The 22,499-nt window shown below is 36.4% G+C and overlaps 1 pseudogene; it reads right to left on the reverse strand.

The window, feature by feature from the left end:
- Nucleotides 1-2,008: 2,008 nt before the first annotated feature.
- The window catches only part of LOC108712377, an 87,647-nt pseudogene continuing 67,156 nt past the window's right edge, over nucleotides 2,009-22,499 (reverse strand).

A 22,499-nucleotide genomic window follows, 5' to 3' on the forward strand; every position in this document is an offset into this window, starting at 1 on the left:
GGAGACATGGTGGCCTTTCCACAAATCCAGGCCTGCTTAAAGTAACATAGTAGTGACATAGGTTACAAAAACACAGCATTTTATATGTATTCCACCATTCCCAGTACTGGAAATGTGGATGCTGTCTCCAATATTGTTCAGGTACTTCCCTAAGAATGTAAGGTTGCTATGTGCTATGCCTGCCACTCTTATTTTGTATACTATTCGGGGCAAATTTACCTAGGGTCGAAGGATTTAGCACAATTTGTTCGATCAAACGATCGAAGGAATAATCGTTCGATCGAACAATTAAATCCTTCGAATCGAATGATTAAATCCTTCGAATCGAACGATTAGAAGGATTTTAATCCATCGATCAAAGGATTATCCTTCGATCAGAAAATTGTTAGGAAGCCTATGGGGACCTTCCCCATAGGCTAACATTGGCCTCGGTAGGTTTTATGTGGCAAACTAGGGGGTCGAAGTTTTTTTTAAAGAGACAGTACTTCGACTATCGAATGGTCGAATAGTCGAACGATTTTTAGTTCAAATCGTTCGATTCGAAGTCGTAGTTGAAGGTCGAAGTAGCCAATTCGATGGTCAAAGTAGCCAAAAAAATACTTCGAAATTTGAAGTATTTTTTATTCTAATCCTTCACTCGAGCTTAGTAAATGTGCCCCTGTTAATCCTGAAAAAAAAAATCACAATTAAACTTGATGAAAGTTTTTTGCAATTGCGATTTTTCCGGGATTGCTAGGATATTTAAGAAAGAAAGAATTGAAAACACCGAATCTTGTTCATTTGCAGAAAAAAACGTAATTTTTACAAATTTGAATGTTAAAAATAAAATAGCTTTGATTGTTACAAAATACACTTCCCATTGACTTCTGCATTATAAAGAATTTTTTAAATCTGAAATGATTACTATCTTTTTTTTTAATCATTACTGTTTGAAAAAAATATACTGTAAGTCTGCCCTGAGACTTACCAGTCTTTTTTTGACTTGCTGTAATCACTTCGAAGGTCGAAGTCGAAGTAGCCCATTCGATGGTCGAAGTAGCCAAAAAAACACTTCGAAATTCGAACTATTCTTCCTATATTCCTTCACTCGAGCTAAGTGAATGGGCCCCTTCATGTCCAATAAATACCACCCAATTAAGACACTGTGGGCTGATCTTAACACAGGTGCTAAAAAACACTATATGGCTTGAGTGCAGAAACCAATGGTAACAAATCAGTTATTGACTTAGATCAATCTATTGCAATTTAGACTAGTGATGGGCCAATCTGTCCCGTTTCGCCAAAAAATTCGCTAAACTCCAAAAAAATTCGCAAAACAGCTAAACATTTTTGAAACGCATTGAAGTCAATGGGTGTCAAAATTATTTTCACATGCGACAATTTTTACATGCGCAACTTTTGTCCAAATGTATTAGTCAATGGGTGTGAAATAATTTGGACACGCGGAAATTTTTACGAGTGAAATTTTTTGCCGCGGAATTTTTCCAGCAGTTTCGTGGGAAAATTCGCAATAAATTAATACATTTGCCCATCACTTATTTAGACTCTATGCAGGTATTCAACCCATATATGTCTGTGTGTTTCTGAATTTTAATACTTTATCATTTTAATCATTCTTCATCATTTTGTATGCTGTAAATATTTAGATAGAGAGGTGGCAATTTTCTCCATGGCCAATGAAACAGATTGGGACTTCATCAGCAGCTTTATTTAGCACTAATATTGTACTGCTTTCCAAAACAGAACTGTTATTTATTGCTACTTTGTGTTATATTTGGTAACCTTACATTATAATTTTGTTGAATGATAAAAGTACAGAATTAAATAAAGATGGCATAGTGATTTAAATGTAAAAGTTCAGATGAAGCACAATTAAAAACTCTCAGCCAAAATAAATAAATAGTATATTTTATTAAATTAAAATAACCAATGTATATTGTACAGTACATTGTCTGACACACAAGAATCAACATTTTAATATAGGAAACGACTGATATTTTATTTACAGCAAATAAGCAATATATCAGCAAAACCTAAAATGCAATAATTCAGTTTTACTTTCATATTCTCAAATATACTCTCCAATTTTCCCTTTCTTTTTTCCTCTACTCCATCCACCGCTCAACTGCATTGGGCTGTCTCGAAAAGAAATCCTCTCTTTTTTATGAGGTCCTGAACCTGTCTTGATGTAAGGTGTAATGACTTCTCTGTCTGGAAGAGACAAACACTATTTTCAGCAGATATACAGAACTAATGTTCATCTGTTTTCGTTATATTGTATGTTTTTCAATGCAAACACATATATATGTAATATTATTCTAGACTGAGTTTTTCTCAATCCTCACCGTTTAGAAAGTAAGCTCTTGCAAGCAGGGTCCTCTGATCCTATTCTATATTCTCTATAACCCTGTTGATTAAACATTAAGGCAAAGCACTGCATAGCTTGCTGCCGCTATATAAATAAATAATGATAATGATGATAAACAATGAATCCAGCTTAATATACTGTACATAGCAATTCTTGCTATGAGACAAGGTGAGAAACTTTCCTCAGGTAGCATTTTACCAGAGGCGGCAAATAGAAACTACACTAACGATACAGATTCCCTTGCCCACTCCAAACCCAAAAGAAGTTAGCATGGGTTGGCTGCAGTCCTGGAAACATCTCTGATGATGCTATTAGTCGCCATAACTAATCAACACTTGCACTTACTGGATGATCCTGCAGAATATTGTCTCTGTGAGCCATTTTTTCTGGTGCATGTTAAAGTACTTCCAGATTTCACAGAAACCAGATCCAAATCTTGAGCTTCTTTGCTTACGCCATTAGCCTGGGAAAAACAGCAGGACATATAAAATTAAATTCTATATTTTGTGACATGTGCTTTAAATAGGCCCTGCTATTACAACTATTGCCAATTGCTATTGCAGAAACTAGTTTGTTGCAAAAGCCTTAATTCGCTGTGTGGCTCTTGGAAATGTTTGTAAATAGTTTCTCATGTCTGGCACTACTGTCTCAAACCATCCCAACAGTGTAATGAAGTGAAGTGGTAATATAAGTAAGGTCCTTGCGTACAGCTGGTTGAGTTTGTTTTGTACATGGCCTGGAGAAGAATGGAGACTCACGTGATAACCTGCACTTTGCCATAACAAAACCTGTAAATCTAAAGCTGGGTAAAACATTGCCAGATTATTTGATATGATGAACGATCAGGCAAACCTTTGGTGACTCGGACTACAGAGACTGGTCAACAGAGGCCTTAAGTAGTTTCCATGGGAATGTCTATATCAGGGATCCCCAACCTTTTGAACCCGTGAGCAACATTCAAAAATAAAAAGAGTTGGGGAGCAACACTAGCATGAAAAATGTTCTTGGGGTGACAAATAAGGGCTGTGATTGGCCATTTAGTAGCCCCTATGTGGATTGTCAACCTACATTGTGGCTCTGTATGGCAGTACATCTGGTTTTTATACAACCAAAACTTGCATCCAAGCCTGGAATTCAAAAATAAGCTCCTGCTTTGAGGCCACTGGGAGCAACATCCAAGAGGTCGGTGAGTAGCATGTTGCTCATGAGCTACTGGTTGGGGATCACTGGTCTATATGATTCATAAGCCAGATAGAGTTACCGCTTTATTTTTTTATGGTTTTCCATTTGTTTAGTGTCCAAAACTTCTCACTTTATGTGACTTTATTCTGACTTTATGGTTTTGCTTATCTCCAAATTAAAAGCTTTTTCAAATAAAATGAAGTTGTTTTACGAAATGCCAACATTAGTTCCATTTTAAATATTAACACAATATATTCTATACATCAGATAAAATATCTCATCTGGGGTCTCATTCATTTGAAGAATTGAGGACGTCAAGTTCATATGAAACTTTTCTCTCTTCTGTTTAATCCTTTAACCCAAATGTCTACCAATGCACCGGGCAAGTTTAAATACAAGACTGGTACAGCGATAAAATCTTTAATGCATTTACAAGAAATATTATACTTCCAGTTGAGCTCAAGGGACTGACTGCAAGATTCCCAATATTAGGTTAAACCTAAGGAGATTGGTGGAAAATACTGATAGCAGTTACTATACTTTTCTTAAATCAGAATGAAAGGCTTTCTATTTTCAGTTTTCCAAATGTAATAATGAATAATAAATAATCCAGCCATGGTTAATAAGCATGCAAATTGCACATTATCATTCTGGTGCTTGATATAAACTGCATGACCTTCAGTACTAAGAATTATATAGTACACAAGAAAGCACCTTGATACAATTACAGCCGTATTATTTATGGTTTGGCATACATTACCTCTTACACTGGAGCAGTTACATTTGTGGTATTCTAGACACATGGTCAGTCATTAAATCTTTAAACTTTTAATCATAATGCAAATGTATGCAAAGATGCTGGCAACTGGAAACCAGATTATCCTGCTAAAGGACATGTAAGAATTATATCTAACCACAAGCTGAACCCATCCACCATCCAAAACATCATGATTCAATTCAGGCAAAAGAGGTTTGCTAAAAAATGATTAAAAAATAAACAATGATTTACAAAAATAAACACAAGTTTGACCCACACGATCTTTTTTCTAAAGCAGCGAATTATTAGTAGAAATCACTATTACTTTATGGCCAGTTTGCTAATATATATAACAGATACAATACATTTAATCCTCTAACATCAGTTTCTTAAAGTAACAATAACGACCTGTATCATAAGCCCAGCAAACAAATTCTGCATTGAAAAATAAAGTATGTTCTGTTTGATTGGTTGCCATGGGTTACTGCCCACGGGCAAATTTGCCCAGTGTTGATAAATGACCTCCATTGAGAAAAGAAAAAGGAGGGAAATGTAATCAGTAATATAATTATATAAGATATTATACAGGGAGGGGGAGAAGCTCATTATACAAAACGTATTTGCTTTGCTTTATTATTTTACTCCAAATTATAAGAGAGAGAGAGAGAGAGATTACATTATTTCCTTATTATTATTATTTCCAACACGGTGTGTCAGAGGGTTGTAGATAGGGTTTATATATAACTTCACAGCCTGTACATCAGAGGGAGTCTCTTCCTACACTGAAGACCAGAAAACCAATCCTATCTTAAGTGTATTGGCAAAAGAACAGACAAAATCAACACTATATATTGGACTTATATTACACATGGCTTTATATGGCCCTGTTTTAGATGTCAGTAGTATCGCCAAGTTCTAACACCAAATCATTATTTGGAAATTAGCAAGCATTGTGTTAAAAGCAAGGCAATGGAAATTAACAGATCTTAATGAATTGATTAAAATAATTTTCTGCAGTAACATGGAGAATAATTTGTTAACCAGACCCCTGTCATTACCATTATAATGTGGAATAATAACTCTGCCCTTTGGTGGGCCAAGGACAAAGATCCCACAGGGTAGCACCATACCCTATCCTAACAAATCTGTGGTAGTCCTAAATTAACCCTACTTAATTCAAATATTTTCTTATAATAAGGCTATATATTAGAGAATCCATTACATGACCAAAGAACATCAAGTTCCTATCATTACCAGTACTATTTTTAATGGTCCCTAAGCCCAAAGAAGGTCCTTCATTTAGATGAAATAATTCCTCTACTCCTCCAAAAATAAGGGAAAACTTTCAAACAAAAATACGTTATGCATGGATATAGTGGAAAATGTGACAGCTAACATCATACAAATGGAAAGCATATATAATTTAATTCACCACGTGGGAAACATACAAACTGGGTAAGTACATCTCAGCAACGCACTGATATGCACTAAGTCATAAAGTTAAGCTATAGTGAGGTCTTTTTGGACTCTTTTAGCAAAATAAGTCATTGTAGAAGAACATATACCTGCTGCCTATCTCATACACACACAGCTTTATACAGTCGACCAGGTAAGATATTAAATTAATCTTTATTTGCACTAGTTCCTCTGATAAGAAAATCTGAACTCTTATTCACATGCTTCCAATAACACCTGACATGCTTTTAAACTAAACCACCCTCATACTGTCATAGCCCTGTATCTAACGGTAACGGAACAGTTGAGGGCAGTAACATATTTTAGCATGTGTTCATACACATGAACATACAGAAGAGGACAGAACTACAGGGATGTGGGACCTACACGAAGGGGCCCATATACAAACAATCAAATTTATTTTTTTCCACGAATCTCAATAAATTGGTGATTTTCCTATATTTTTAAATAAATGTTAGATTTATTAATGGGCAGATTTACTAAGCTCGAGTGATGGTTCAAATTTCATAAATTTTTGGGTACTTTGACCTTCGAATAGGCTATGTTCGACCATTCGACTTCGATACGAACGATTCTAAGTAAAAATCATTCGACCATTCGATAATCGAAGTACTGTCTCTTTAAAAAAAACTTCAACTTCATAGTTCGTCAAATTAAAGCAACATAAGTGCAATATTAGCCTATTAGAGCGTATGATATAGAGCACTTTTATACGTTTTTTTTGGTTGAATAGAAATCCTTAGATCGATCGCTAAAAATCGTTCGAATCGATCAAACGATTTTTATTCGACTGCAGGATTGCCAAATTTGTTGAAAAAACGTTGAATTCGATACTCGAATTCAAAGTTTTTTAATTCGAAGTTTTTTGTACTTCGAAATTTTGTACTTTGAAATTCGACCCTTGATAAATCTGCCCCACAAAAACCTCTAAGGCAAAACTTCACTGAGTAAAAGTTGTTGAGGTGCTATAGAAGTCAATGGGAGGTGCACCGATCCCATTGGACCACTTTAAATCAATTTCGAACTCAGAAAAAACGTTTTTTGAATTTTTCTTCTCTAGAAATTGTCCGATTTCAAGATTTGCTTCTAAAATTCCCATAGGAATGAACAAAGAGTGTGTGAGTTTTTCTGGGGTGGGCTCTAATCTCACCTTTTGATAAATATGCCACTTACATATATATGTATCAACTTGATGTTAAACTTACTCAGTTCGTCTGGAAAAGATTGGGTTCCAGCCTTTCTGTAGCATCTTACACACATTTGTTGTATAATGGTCTAATAAAGTCAAAGCATGTTTCTAGGGTCTGCTTGTAGGGATGTTACCCCCATATTTTTTTGTACATTTTCGCTCCCAGTCTGACATTCCTATCATGTTCAACAAATCTAATTTTCAGCTCACGTGTGGTTCTGCCCACAGAATTAAAATTAGATTCTCATTAATACTACATTCTCATGTTGTTAACCGAATAACACAGTTACATTTGCAATTAATACAAATGTCAATATTATAAATAACAGTTGATTTCATTGTAACGGTTTCTCTGTTTAGCATGTGATTGCACTTAGGCATTCTCTAAACTCTCTTTTCTTGGCAAGCACAGATTTGTTTAAAAAAACACAATTCATGACATATTTGTGTCTTTTGTGGAGCCAATAAACCACCAATTTAACATTCTACAAATTACAGAGTGCCACAGTCTTCTCTATTTCTGGATCTATGGCAGATGGCAGGGCTGTTCTCTGCAAGTACATAACTCCTAAGGACACTGGGGCTCATTTATCAACACTGGGCAAGTTTGCCCATGGGCAGTTACCTATAGCAACCAATCAGTGATTAGCTTTTTGAAGCCAGCAGCAAGTAGAAGAATGAATGCAGCAATTTGATTGGTTGCCATGGGTTACTGCCCATGTGCAAATTTGCCCAGCGTTGATAAATGACCCCCACTGTGCTCTGGTGGTAACACTCCAATCTGGATTAAAATGTTTTGCATTAAAGTAATCATTCTGATGCCTTTTCCCTATGTTTTTCTGCTCTTCAACAGGTGACCAGTAAATTCTACCTCCTGGTTGTTACTGCACCTGAGCAAATTTAGTGCCTTTTATTGAATAACCCCCTAAGACTTTGAGCTGAGAAATTAGATTCAAAATAATTCAGTTATATTTACTAATAACTGAATTATAGCTACTAGAAACTTTCATGATGGCCATTAATGTTTTTCTGATAATCAGATAAATTCTATTGAATTGACTCATATAAAAGCTTAAGAATGTGATAGAGCATCAAAATGTGTTGGACAGTGACTTTGCCAAGTCAAACTCCACTTTCTTCAATAGGATGTTAGGGCTTAGAAGTAGTGATGGGCGAATTTGCGCCGTTTAGCTTCGCCGAAAAATTTGCGAATTTCGCGCGAAATTCGCGAAACGGCGAAAAATTCGCGAAACGGCGCCGGCGTCTCGTTTTTGACGCTGGCGCCCGTTTTGACGCCGGTGCCGTTTTTCCGACACCGGCGCCCGTTTTTGACGCCGGCGTCCGTTTTTCTCGAAAAAAATTTTTGACGCCGGCGAATTTTTTCCGCGAATTGTCGCGTGAGTTTCGCGAATTTATTCGCTGGCGGCGAATCGCGCAAATTCGCGGCTGGCGAATAAATTCGCCCATCACTACTTAGAAGCAGAACTCCTTGCAAGCAGCAATAAATGATTAAGAAATGTCTCTGGTACATAAGGCCTTTTATGTATCTTCCCATTTAATGGTATTGACACTCTTCTCTGGCAGAACAGAGATTTTGAGTTTTAAATGGAAACAGAATAGAAGAAATTGAATACAGGTATGGGATCCGATATCCAGAATCCCATTATTAATAAAGTTCCAAATTACAGGAAGGCCATGCCTCCATTTTAATCAAATAATTCAAAAACTATTTCCATTTTCTCTGTAATAATAAAACAGTACCTTGTACTTGATCCATATTAAGATATAATTCATCCATATTGGAGGCAAAAAATCTTATTGGGTTTATTTAGGGGCACATTTACTTACCTTGAGTGAAGGATTAGAATGGAAAATGCTTCGAATTTCGAAGTATTTCTTTGCCTACTTTGACCATCGAATTGGCTATTTCGACCTTCGACTACGACTTTCGACTTTGAATTGAACGTTTCGAACTAAAAATCGTTCGACTATTCGACCATTCGATAGTCGAAGTACTGTCTCTTTAAAAAAAACTTCGACGCCCTACTTCACCACCTAAAACCTACCGAGCATCAATGTAAGCCTATGGGGAAGGTCCCCATAGGCTTTCTAGCTAATTTCTGATCGATGGATTAAAATCCTTCGAATCATTCGATCGAACGATTATTCCTTTGATCGTTCGATTGAACGAATAACGGTAAATCCTTCAACTTCGATATTCAAAGTCGAAGGATTTAATTTAGATAGTCAAATATCGAGGGTTAATTAACCCTCGATATTCGACCCTTAGTAAATGTGCCCCTAAATGTTTAAATATTTTAGGGATGCACCAAATCCAGGATTCGGTTCGGGATTTGACCAGGATTCAGACTTTTTCAGCAGGATTCGGATTTGGCTGAATCCCTCTGCCTGGCCAAACCGAATCTGAATTTGCATATGCAAATTAAGGGCAGAGAGGGAAATCACATGACTTTTTATCACAAAACAAGGAAGTAAAAAATGTTTTCCCCTTCCCACCCCTAATTTGCAAACGTAAATTAGGATTCGGATTTGGTTTGGTATTCGGCCGAATCTTTTGCAAAGGATTCGGGGGTGTGGCAGAATCCAAAATAGTGGATTCGGTGCATCCCTAAAATATTTTGCTTTAGTAGACTTAAGGTATGGGGATCCACATTACAGAAAGACCCCTTATCCGGAAACCTGCAATGCTCACAACACTGCTCTCAGAACACAACAACATTTTGCTGATGGGTATTTGACAAACCAAATGAAGATATGTATGTGCAAATATGTAGAATATTCTAGGAACCTCCATACCAAGTGCTGTATAGATTTATGATGCAATACATATCAAACTATATTAAAATGATGCCCTGAAACATATAGATATCTATACTACAGAATGATGCAATATCCCCTTAAATTATCTAAGAGAAATGTGTTGAGCAGCATTTCACTGAACATTCCAACAGTTCTTGTTTATGTACATTTCTGAATGGAATCAACAGTTAAGAGGACAGTCAGGAAAGCTATTCACTAAACATCAGAAAAGTAACCTACAGTAAATGGGAAAATGTCTGTATTTTAGCAGTAATTACAGCAAACAAACACTGAAGACTGAATCACATTATTTGAAAGGTTCAGTTGGAAAAGCAAACCATAACATGATGTATAAACCACATCCCAAGATTTGTAAATGTATTTGTCCTGTGGGCAAGTAGCTACTTAAAACCAGCTGCCATGACAAAATCTTTTATTCTGGGCAAAAAAAAGCCATTGTTTACTGATCAATGGGCAGATAAAGAGAAACAGAGCAATCTATATCTTATGTATATTCTAACCCAATGCCAATTGCACAGATTGCTCCCAGAAATAAAAAGGGAGCTGGAAACCGCTTACACATTTGTTTAAAAATAGACACCATGTAATGTGCTGTATAGTCTTGTGTTGATTTTTTTCCTCTCCTCAAAACTCTCCAACAGATTATTAAACATGACATGACTAGCACAAAGTTCCATTACCAAGTGTTTACGCATGAAAGAAACATGGCATTGTTTAACAGGTGCATGTCCCAGAATTAGCTTACTGTACAGTACAATGTCACAGCTCAGAGCTGTTAAGGGTAGAACAAGACAAATACTTTAAAGTGGACCTGTCACCCAGACATGAAAATCTGTATAATAAAAGTTCTATTCAAATTAAACATGAAATCCAATTTCTATTTTTTATTCAAGCATTCATAGCTGTTGAAAGCTCATTTAAAAATATCAGTTGTCAATCAAATATTGTCTGCCCCTCCTCTATGCCTTAAGCTGGCCATAGACGCAAAGATCTGATCGTACGAATCGAGGATTCGTACGATTTTCGAACCATGTGTGGAGAGTCCCGACATTTTTCGTCCGACGGAGATCGGTCGTTTGGTCAATCAGACAGGCTAGAAAATTTCTGTCGGTTGCCGATAATATCTCTGCGTGTATTGCCGATCGTACGATTTTCAGTGGGAGACTGTCACTAGCTTTGGTTGGACATAACTTTCGTACGATTGCTGTCAGGGGCAGAACATTGCTGATCTGTTCTTTAACTAATCTGACTGGTAAGACTTTGATCCGAATGGTTATTGGCGGGTCGGGAGATGGGAAAGTCCAATCGTACGATGATTCGTACGATCGGATCTTTGCATCTATGGCCAGCTTAAGGCATAGAGGCAGGGCAAGCAATTACTTTCACTTTGCATTCAGCACTTACTAGATGTCACTGCTCTCCCCACATTCCCCAGTTCTCTTCACCGTTTAGTAGCCAGTGCATGGGGATGGACATTGAGTACTCATTCTGGTGCACAAACAAGATTATGAGATGATACAAGGCTTGTCTTAATAACAGTGTCCGCAAAATGGCTCCTGCCTGCTTGTTATAATTATGAATTCCCAGATTGAAAGAAACAAGATTCAGATAATTTATATTGTATAACTAGAGTTAATTTTGCTTGACTAATGTGATAAAATAGTGTTTTGATTTTTAATGGGCGATGGTGAAATTACAGGTCCTATGAAATTAAAAATTTAGCTTTACATTTCAGAAAGCTTTGTTAAAAGATATCTCTAGTATAGGTTAATCTAAAACAACTGGACTTGCTGAGTAAACATCCGAGCAGCTTCTTCAGTTCAACTGCCTGGTATGGGAAATTCTCGTCATATAAACTCTTCCACTAATCCAATTACAATGGTAACTCTTTAGAGAGGTGACATCTGAAATTTACAGAGGTGTTGATTCTGTGTAGTTACTGTAATAGGATTATCCAATGTGTCATGCAACTCCTAGAAAGAGGCGTTACTTGTGAGAGTTGCATGAATGGATGTGTCAAGTGTTCTGAAACTACCAGGTACAGAAGTTAGAACAGCATTGTATGTAGCAGACAAGTGGTGTCGAAGGCCCCAGCCTCTGTTCAGGGATGGTTTCTCCACCTAGACATGAATCGCCTCTTTCACACCTCGTTCAAACCAGCGGTCTTCTTTATCCAAGATTTGGACATTGTGTCCCTTGTCTTTTAGGTGTAGAAAGACAGCAGCGTCTTGCCCTGTAGAGTCTGCCCTCCTATACTGAGCCATTCGCTTGGTGAGCAGTTGTTTTTTCTCCCCAATGATCTGTGCACTCATTGCTACACTGGACTCCATATACCATATTGTTTTGTTTTTCTTTTGGTGTTGGATCCTTTGGGTGTACCAGTTTCCGCCCTGTGGTGCATAGTTCTAATGACACCCAGTTTTGTGTTCCAGCGGATGGTGGGAATCAAACAACAGATATTTATCTGTATGAGTGGTTTTCCTGTATACTTCCATTTTCAAGTTACCCCCCTCTTGGATACATATGAAACAGTCCAAAAAGGCAAGTTTGTTCTTGTGGACATCTTCCCTTGTAAACTTGTTGTTATTGTCCACTGAGTTAATGTGTTCTGTAAAGGCCGCCACTTTATTGGATCTGATTTTAACCCAAGTGTCATCCACATATCTAAACCAAGGTCTAGGTGTAGTTCCCTGTAATGTAAGTAAGGCCCTCCTTTCCACTTCCGCCATATACAAGTTTGCTACAATGGGAGAGACTGGAGAACCAATTGCATAGCCATGTTTCTGTCTATAAAAAAGGTTCTTGTACTTGAAGTATGTGGTGTTAAGGCACAAATCTAGCAACAAACATACTTTGTTAGGATTGAGCTTTGTTCTGCTGCTGAGGATGTTATCTTGTTGCAGTCGATTTCTTACAGTCTCAATTGCCTCTGTAGTAGGTATACATGTGAACAAAGAAGTGACATCATATGATACCATTGTTTCTTCTGCCTCTAGTGTAACACCATAAATCTTGGTTACAAACTCTTTGGCATTCTGGATATGATGCACTGTATTGCCTACCAACAGGGATAAGATGTTAGCCAAGAATTATGCAGTGCTATATGTCTCTGAATTTATCCTGCTAACAATGGGTCTTAGTGGGGCTCCTTCTTTGTGTATTTTGGGGAGTCCGTATAAGCATGGTGTTGCTTCTCTGGGGTACAGGCGGTGGTATAAAACTCGATCAATGGCTTTCTCCTTTTGAAGTAGGCAACCTATCACCTTTTTCTTGTAACCGCTGGTTGGGTCTTTCCTTAAGGGTTCATATGTATTGCTATCACTGATTAGTGTGGTTATCTTGCAGTGATAATCAGTTGTGTTGAGCACAACTGTGCATAACCCTTTATCTACTGGCAGGATAGTGATGTTCAGGTCCTTACTCAGAGAACTGAGAGCTCTCCTCTCTTGTGTAGTAAGGTTAGAGGGAGGTGTTCTGGCACTTGACAAGGCAGCTAACACTTTAAGCCAGAGTTGTTCCGCTTCTTCCTTTTTCATGTGATTATTATTGATAGGCTGTGATGAGTTAAATTACTGGGATGTTTGTGGCGTCACTACATAGTTTAACCCCTTGACTAGCACGTCCTTCTCCGGCTGAGTTAGTACCCTTCCTGACCCACGTGTCTTTGGTGTCTCATCTTTCTGCCTGCAGGTTAGTAGTTCAGTCCTTTTCCAACTGCTGCTTGTGAAAGTAAGGTGGTGAATTTGCTTATTTGTCTCTCCTTACTCTTAGGGGCACATTTACTTAGGGTCGTATATCGAGGGTTAATTAAGACTGTCGAAATTAAGATTTACCGCAATTCGTTTGTTCGAACGATCAAAGGAAAAAATGTTTGATTGAAGATTAAATCCTTCAAATCGAAGATTCAAAGGATTTTAATCCATCGATCAAACGATTTTCCTTCAACCAAAAATTTGTTAGAAAGCCTATGGGGACCTTCCCCATAGGCTAACATTTAGGTTCGGTAGGTTTTACTTGGCGAAGTAGGGGGTCAAAGTTTTTATTAAAGAGACAGTGCTTCGACTATTGAATGGTCGAATAGTCAAATGATTTTTCATTCCATTCAAAGTCGAAGTTGAAGCCGAAGGAATTCAATGGTCGAAGTAGCCAAAAAAATCATTCGAAATTAGAAGTTTTTTTTATTCTATTCCTTCACTCGAGCTAAGTAAATGTGCCCCTTAATGTGTTGGACAAACTATGCATGTTCAACAAAAACAACCACCCTTTCCACCCTTTCCAGAGTTACATCAGGTAGTTCTTTTGCCAGATTCTGTTTCAGATGTTCAACTTTCTGCTTAAGGGCATCAATGGTAAAGTTGACCTGTCTGACCCATTTTAGATGTTTTTGGGCTTTTTGTAAAATCTTGTTGGCTCTGTGACCTTTTACTGTGGAACCCAGACGTAGGCTACAAGGGATGAGTCCCTGATGTTGGCATCTAAGATTATATCGTAGATGGTTTTGATAGTCCAACATTTTTCTTGCTGTTCTTTCATATTCCCGAACCAATTTTAGAGTATTTTCTCCAAAATGAATGGATTAGTGGAAGAGTTTATATGCCGAGATCTTCCCATTCCAGTCAGTTGAACTGAAGAAGCTGCTCATATGAGAAGTGAAACGTCTATGATTACTCACCAAGTCCAGTTGTTTTAGATTTATCTATGCTAGATACACCATGACCATCAGCCAGCGAGCACCACGGAGTGATCGTCTTCTTCACTTATACTCTTTTCAAATTTCCCAGGGCAAACGCATGCGCAGTAGATGAAATAGTCAGATTTTTTTTTAAAGTTTGGGTTTTTGCTCTACTATACATGTGCAGTTGTGAGAAGACCAAAGAAGCAGGAATATGATCACTCCATGGTGCTAGCTGGAAGAACCCCCGGGCTGATACAGTTTTCTGCTGACATCTACCCTACTACTTCACCCACACCCTAAAATACATAAAATGTTTTTGGCTTCATTAAATAATGCAGCTGTAAAGCCTCAGACTGGTAGGGGAACCAGTAGCCAGTGCAATGCCTCCTGTCTATCTGTCAAAATAAACATTTTTCCTAAATCTTTACATTCCAAATAAAACTTTTCTAAATATATAAATTGTAAATGTATACCAGAATTCTGCTTTATATCTTTGTGTCCTTTCTGTCAGATACAATTTTATTACAGGCAAATAGGGATGTAGCGAACTGTTCGCCGGCGAACTTCGACCGTTCGCGTCCGCCGAATGTTCGCGAACGTTGCGCGACGTTCGCATTTTGAGTTCGCGTTCGATTCGAATACAAATCGTTCGACCATTCGACCATTCGAATTCCTTCGACCGCTAAAAATCTAACGATTTCCATTCGTTCGAACGATTGTAAGCATTCGAATGAATGAAAAGCATTCGATCGAATGCTTCGATCGTTCGATTCGAATGAAAATCGTTCGATCGAACGATTAAAATCCTTCGATCGTTCGATTCGAACGATTTTAGCGGGTGTTCGAAGTTCGCGAACTGTTCGCGAACGTTCGCATTTTTTGCCGGTGTTCGCGAACAGCGTTCGCGAACACCAAATCGGCAGTTCGCTACATCCCTACAGGCAAAGGATAGATACTGCTCTGTAAGACTTTGCTCAGCCTTTCACATTTAACAGTTAACATAATTGCCTAAATCTTTTCTCATGTACTATATAAATCAGGGTGCAAGGATTTGTGTTTGTCAGCTACAAACACATTCTGATGAAATGACACAATTTAATGTGTCAATTAAAACTTTTCTGTCAGAAGAATCCTTCTGTCAAGCAGGAAACTTTTGTGAAATAAGAAAAAGATATTGAACTGCTGAGAATCCTTTGAGTTTTTATGAATCAACTCCTATACTCTGTGATGTCCAAATCTGGTCCCTAATCTGTACACTTCCTCCCATCATGGTGGTATGAAATTGTTTGGCTTTACTAGTAAAATATATTGCTCTTCCCCCTAATCTTGTAGAGAAGAAGGAAATCCATACCATCTGGATTTGGCTGCATGGTAAATAAAAATGTATGAATACCAAGCCAAATTTGCAAACCTGAGAACACATGGCAATTAAAGTCCACATTTCAAAATTGTTTCTGTGAGCAAAACATTGTTTTTAGTGTGTCCAATACAATAGCCACAAGAGAAAAATAGTTCAGATTAATTGTAATAATTCTGCTGAACCTAAATTTTGTGAAAACCAAGCACAAAAAGAAAACAAAACAAAGGCAAGGGCTTTGGCTTATTTCAAGATTTGGTGAATCTCTATCTGGGGAGGCCTATTTATCAAAATTCGAATTTGTTGAGTTTTTTTTCTATTTTGATTTTTGATTTTTTGATTATTATGTAAAAAAACTCAAATGTTTGCTTATGTATGAAAAAATCTGAATGTTAAAAACTTGATTGAATAAAATTGTGAAAAAAACTCCAATACCCAATTTTTTTTGGCGTTTATAGGATCGAAAAACTCTAAAATTTGTGAGTTTAAAAATGTAAAAACTCAAATTAAAACTCAAATTTAAAAAATGGCTTCTACATGAACTTTTTTACATTCGAGTTTTTGAGCTTTTTTGGCTTAATAAATACCAGATATTCAAGTTTTTGAAAATATGATTCAAATTTGTGAGATATTTTGCAAATAAATTCAATTTGTGGAAAAAATTCTAATTCAAACCTTGATAAATCATCCCCCAAATGTACAGCTGTAGCTCCATACAAATACTGTCATTTTGTATGGTTATATTGTTGGGTTTCTATTCCCTTGTCAGACCTCTGAAGAAGGAAGAGGGTTATACCAGAGTGCTGGGTAGCCACACACTTTCAAAGTTCCTCTGAGATGTTTTTGCTCTTTGTCTTTGGACTCTGTATCAGTTGCCAAACATTCTGCCCTGTGGTACTAATGACACCCAGTTTGTGTACCAGCGGATGGTGGGAATCAAACAACAGATATTGATCTGCATGAGTGGGTTTCCTGTATACTTTTTCAAGTTACCCCCCTCTAGGCTACATATAAAACAGTCCAAAAAGGCAAGTTTGTTCTTGTGGACATCTTCATTACAAATATATATATGTCTTACTTACTGTTGAGAGATACTCTTCTGTGGCAACTATACACCTGCACATATATTAAAATAAATTTTTATGGAGATTGCATTACGGATATTGCATTAAGATCAAAGTTTGCTGCACTGCATTTAAGAATGCTTGATCCTTCCGGCTCGAGATTCAGCTACAAACACCATGTGAAAGTTTATAAACTCTTGCTTGGTTTCTTAATTCGAATACCTCGGCTTCTTGACAAACATGTTTTCCTCCGACAAAAAAATAAATGCTTGCGCATTCTAAAAAAAACGATATCCCTGAAAAATGTAGGTCTCTATAATAATTAATTACACAAAACAGCTCATATGTAAAAACCTTGCTTCATTTAAACAAACCATTAAAATATACTTATTTAGTAATATGTGGTGTTGGGGTACTCCTAAATGCATGCTTGCATTTTAAGAAATAAGGGCCACCCCTGGATCCTACGATTCATGGTGCACACAAACAAACCTTACGTGTTAGCCAATTAAAGGCTAAAGTTCTGTCTTTTGCTTCCACACTTCTTCCTGTTACAGTTAGCGCTGCAGTATTTCTGGTCAGCTGATCTCTGAGGCAGAACAAGGAATATCATAAAATTGTAGTTCAAGGGAAAATACATAAAAGGACAATAGTTACGGATATAGATTTCAGTTTGGTAAGATTCTTTAATACACCACTTAATATGATGTAAACTATCTGTTCCTTAAGTATTCATTTAGGGTTAATTGTTCATTAAGATTTTTCAGGATTGTTTTTAAATAACATTTATTTCAAATGTGTAACTATTTTAAAGCTATTTAGGGTCAACTCTTCTGACACCCCGCTGCTGGGGCTGCTTCAGATTTAACAGGTCAACATGCATAACTCTGTTATTTAAACTTATCTCTGAATTGAGGATAATAGTAAAACATAAAATCCTTACAAAGTATTATCACATAATTATGTTATACAAATGAAACATACAAATGATATTTAAATACTAATGGATAAGGGAGGCAAAGAAGGGCCTGCCCACTAAAACATTTAATCTAAATAATCATGAATACTCCTATTCAGTGAAAATAATATCTCCTACCAACTTTTTTTTTAACTTTGCTCTTTGACTGATTAAAAAGATTTAAGAACTAGGTTGAAGCTTATTCTTTAAATTTTGTTGTCACAGATCTACACCCATGCAAAGATTCTGATGACAGCCCCCCACCCGGAAACATTCCAGCTATTTTCTTTGTCTTGCCTTAATCCACACAGTGAAAAGCAGGCAGACTCCAAAAGTTCATTGAAATATAATATGAAATAGGAAATATGTAACCCTAATGTGTTCTTTTACGTAACAATATGCCTAAGAAGGAGCATTTCAAAAAGATCTAGAGAAATTACCAAGAATAGAGGGGTGAAAATAAACACCATCAATCTTTACACACACAATATATATATATATATATATATATATATATATATATATATATATATATATATATATATATATATATAAAACCACGAATTGGAGCGCACGACCATGAGACAAATCAAACGACCTGGGTGCCAGTCCAAAAAGAATACAAATAATTCAGCCAGCGTGACAGCACTCCAAGGAGTAATTCAAGAGGACAAAGTTTATGATGCAGAAAAAATAATGGTAAAGGGTTAGGATAAACCTTTACCATTATTTTATCTGCATCATAATGTTTGTCCTCTTGAATCATTCCTTGGAGTGCTGTCACGCTGGCTGAATTATTTATATATGAGTATATATATATATATATACACAATGGGTACCAACTTAGTTTAAGTAAGTAAAAAAATTCAAATACGAGGCAGGAGTCATGCCTATTATCTAGAGCTCTCAAGGGTATCATGTAATCTGAGGTCACAATCGAGGCAACAGAAGCAATGTCACAATATCACAGAATGAGTCAATTCAGGACTCCCCTGGACAGACAGAAAGGTCAGGTCATGTGTCACATAATTGCATTAAAAGGAAAATTGTGAGTGCACTTTCAGAAATGTCATCTGAACAAACAAGACAAGGTTGTCTGCAGGTTAAATCACATCATTCAATATCCGTATCGGCTAACTTTCATTTTAATCTTTCATACATAAATTATTGTATGCAAAATGATCATTACAAGGATATGAAGTTGGTGACTTAGATTAAAGAAAACTGAATACTTGTCAAAGGTTTTCAGAACCATGTATATATTTGGATGATAACACTGACACTGATCGACACTATGGTACTTTACACTACACAATCCTGCCCTTATCATTCTCTACTATTCCCTTGAATCCCCTCCCCATTTATGGTCTATCGCATTTCTTTTGGAAGTTTAAAGTGAGTGGTCAAGAAATCTGGAGGGCTCTATTACAAAAATTAGATTTGAGCCTCCACTGACACACCAACGCACATACAAAATACTTTAATAGCTTTCTTTTCCACCAAACATAAAACCAGATTAAGAAACAGGGTAATATTTCGGCCCCATATTGCACATAATCTAGCAATAACTTGGATTGACTCTCTCACTGAGGTTCCTAATATTTGATTTAACTGCAGCCCCAGTATTCCCCGCACCCCAAATAAAAATATATATATGGTCCAGATGGGTCATGCTGGTTAATACATCTATATGATATATAATAATTGACAGACACTAGGATGCAGTCATCACCTTAAATGATTGTAAGAGTCTTTTCAGATCTTCAAGACATTGGGCTCACAGTGAAAACACTTTCCTGGGGTTGAACAATTTTGTCCAAGCATATGGCCACACCTTAAATCATTTGATTGTTGGGTTCAGGGGGGAGGATGTGCATTTGTGTTGTCATCTTAAATACTGTAAGTGGCTAACAAGCAGACTGAGCTGCTTTATCCTTACAGGTCAGCCAGCGTGATTCACAATAAAGAACTGCCTGAAATGTATGCACTGTGTAATGTAACAGTATAAATGCCATAGCAAATGTTATTCTGAGTACCTATAGGTCACAACATATTGCTAAATGTATTTTTACTGGAAACAGTATATAAATAGTTTGAACTTCATTGTCCAAAATTAAAATTACACTACTTATTTGAAGTGATTACAGCAAGTCAAAAAAAGACCGGTAAGTCAGACTTACAGTATATTTTTTTCAAACAGTAATGATTAAAAAAAAGATAGTAATCATTTCAGATTTGAAAAATTCTTTATAATGCAGAAGTCAACGGGAAGTGTATTTTGTAACATTCAAAGCTATTTTATTTTTAACATTCAAATTTGTAAAAATTACGTTTTTTTCTGCAAATGAACAAGATCCGGTGTTTTCAATTCTTTCTTTCTTAAATATCCTAGCAATCCTGGAAAAATCGCAATTGCAAAAAACTTTCATCAAATTTAATTGTGATTTTTTTTTTTCAGGATTAATAGGGGCACATTTACTAAACTCGAGTGAAGGATTAGAATAAAAAATACTTCGAATTTCGAAGTATTTATTTGGCTACTTCGACCATCGAATTGGCTACTTCGACCTTCGACTACGACTTCGAATCGAACGATTCGAACTAAAAATCGTTCGACTATTCGACCATTCTATAGTCGAAGTACTGTCTCTTTAAAAAAAACTTCGACCGCCTACTTCGCCACCTAAAACCTTACCGAGCACCAATGTTAGCCTATGGGGAAGGTCCCCATAGGCTTTCCTAGCAATTTCTGATCGAAGGAAAATCGTTCGATCGATGGATAAATGGATTCATTTTTCCTTCAATCTTTCGATAGAACGAATAACGGTAAATCCTTCGACTTCAATATTCAAAGTCGAAGGATTTAACTTCAATGGTCGAATATCGAGGGTTTATTAACCCTCGATATTCGACCCATAGTAAATGTGCCCCTAAATGTCTGCAAATTTTTATTTTTAAAAGAACCACCTGTATATGCTGTGCATTTTAATAGTACATTTAAGGGGTTATTTATTAAAGTCTGAATGCCAACAACATTAGACAATAACATAACATAAGTGCTGAGCATTAAGAAACCCATCAAGAACCTTTGCAGGGCAGGGACTGCTCCTACCTAACTGGCCCATGTCTGGACAGCTTAAAGTCCTTTGTAGTAAGGTCAAAAGCAGTAGAGTGTTAATAAAAAAGGCTTAGGGGTAATGGCTACCTGATTCAGACAATTTTGAAAATCTGTTAAACAACTTAACATTAAACAACTTAACCTCAAGTCCAATCCACTTATGATAATTAATTTGTGAAAGTGTATGTTGTTTATACTTTCTGCTGAGATCTGCAAGCTGCCACCCTCAGCTTCAAGAAAGATAGATCACTGATTTTCCATATGTTAATAGGATTGTAAAGCAAATCGTTTCAGATTTGTACCCAACAAGCCATGTATGAATGCCTTTGTATTTTTTTTCCTAAAAGGCAGTCAGCCAGAACGCCTACGGTATATATTTTTGCTATCAGAATAAAGATAAACTATTGCAAAGTATATATAGCACTTGATTAAACTGTTTTTTTCCATAAATATAGTCCTGAAATATAACAATGATGTATTTAACATGCACTCAGATTAAAATTGTTTATTTTAAATGTTTTAAACTTAAAACTGTACTGTGATCAACATGAATTAATTTAGATGACTGGGGCTATATGGGACAATCAGCATTAAACTGATATATCCCTGAAATAATAAAACATTACCTTGTATTTGATCCTAACTAAGCTGCCTGAACGCATATTGGTGTCAAAACAATCCTATTGGGTTTAAATAATACTTACATGATTCTGAGTAGACTTAAGGTATGGAGTCCCAAAGTAAGAGAAGACCCCTTATCGGGAAACCCCAGGTCCCAACCAGATTATAGATCCCATAGAAATGTTAATGAGTGGGCGCGTTATCAACAAACCAATTTTTTTATTTATTTTTAATATCTTAATAGATATTTGCTGTTCCTTAAGAATTGTACACATTCCAGTTGGAATTTTTTTTTTTAAATGAAAAAATATTGAATTATTTAATAGTCCTTTTAACCAATATGTGCTACAGAATATGAATACTTTGGTTAAAATGTAAATGCTAAGGGGCAGATTCAAAGTGCGAAATCAGATCTCATCATGGTAAAATTCCACCACTTTCTATTAAATCTTATGATATTTTTAAGGTGTATTCAAATGATGAACTCTTCCACCCATTGATGAATACACATCTAAAATCCCATAGGAATGAATAGAAAGTGGGTGAATTTTACTGTGGTGAGATCTGATTTCACACTTTGATGAATCTGCCCCTTAGTATTGCAAACTAGTGTACAAAAGATATCTTTGGAAAGTTTAAAAACAAAAAACTAATAAAAAGAGATAAAATAATTTCAAACCATTCTCTCCTATTAAATTATATGTAAAACTTTAAGTAGACATTTTAATATATAGCTCCAATAAAATGGTCAATGGTATTCTTAAAATGTGCTGTGGTCCTATTTCAGTGAAAGTTGTGAAGAGCAGTCAGTGTCGGACTGGCCCACCGGGATACCAGGAAAACTCCCGGTGGGCCCAGGTGTCAGTGGGCCCTTGTGCTGCTAAACATTTGGC

Source organism: Xenopus laevis, chromosome 3S, assembly GCF_017654675.1.
Source record: "Xenopus laevis strain J_2021 chromosome 3S, Xenopus_laevis_v10.1, whole genome shotgun sequence".
Lineage (NCBI taxonomy): Eukaryota > Metazoa > Chordata > Amphibia > Anura > Pipidae > Xenopus > Xenopus laevis.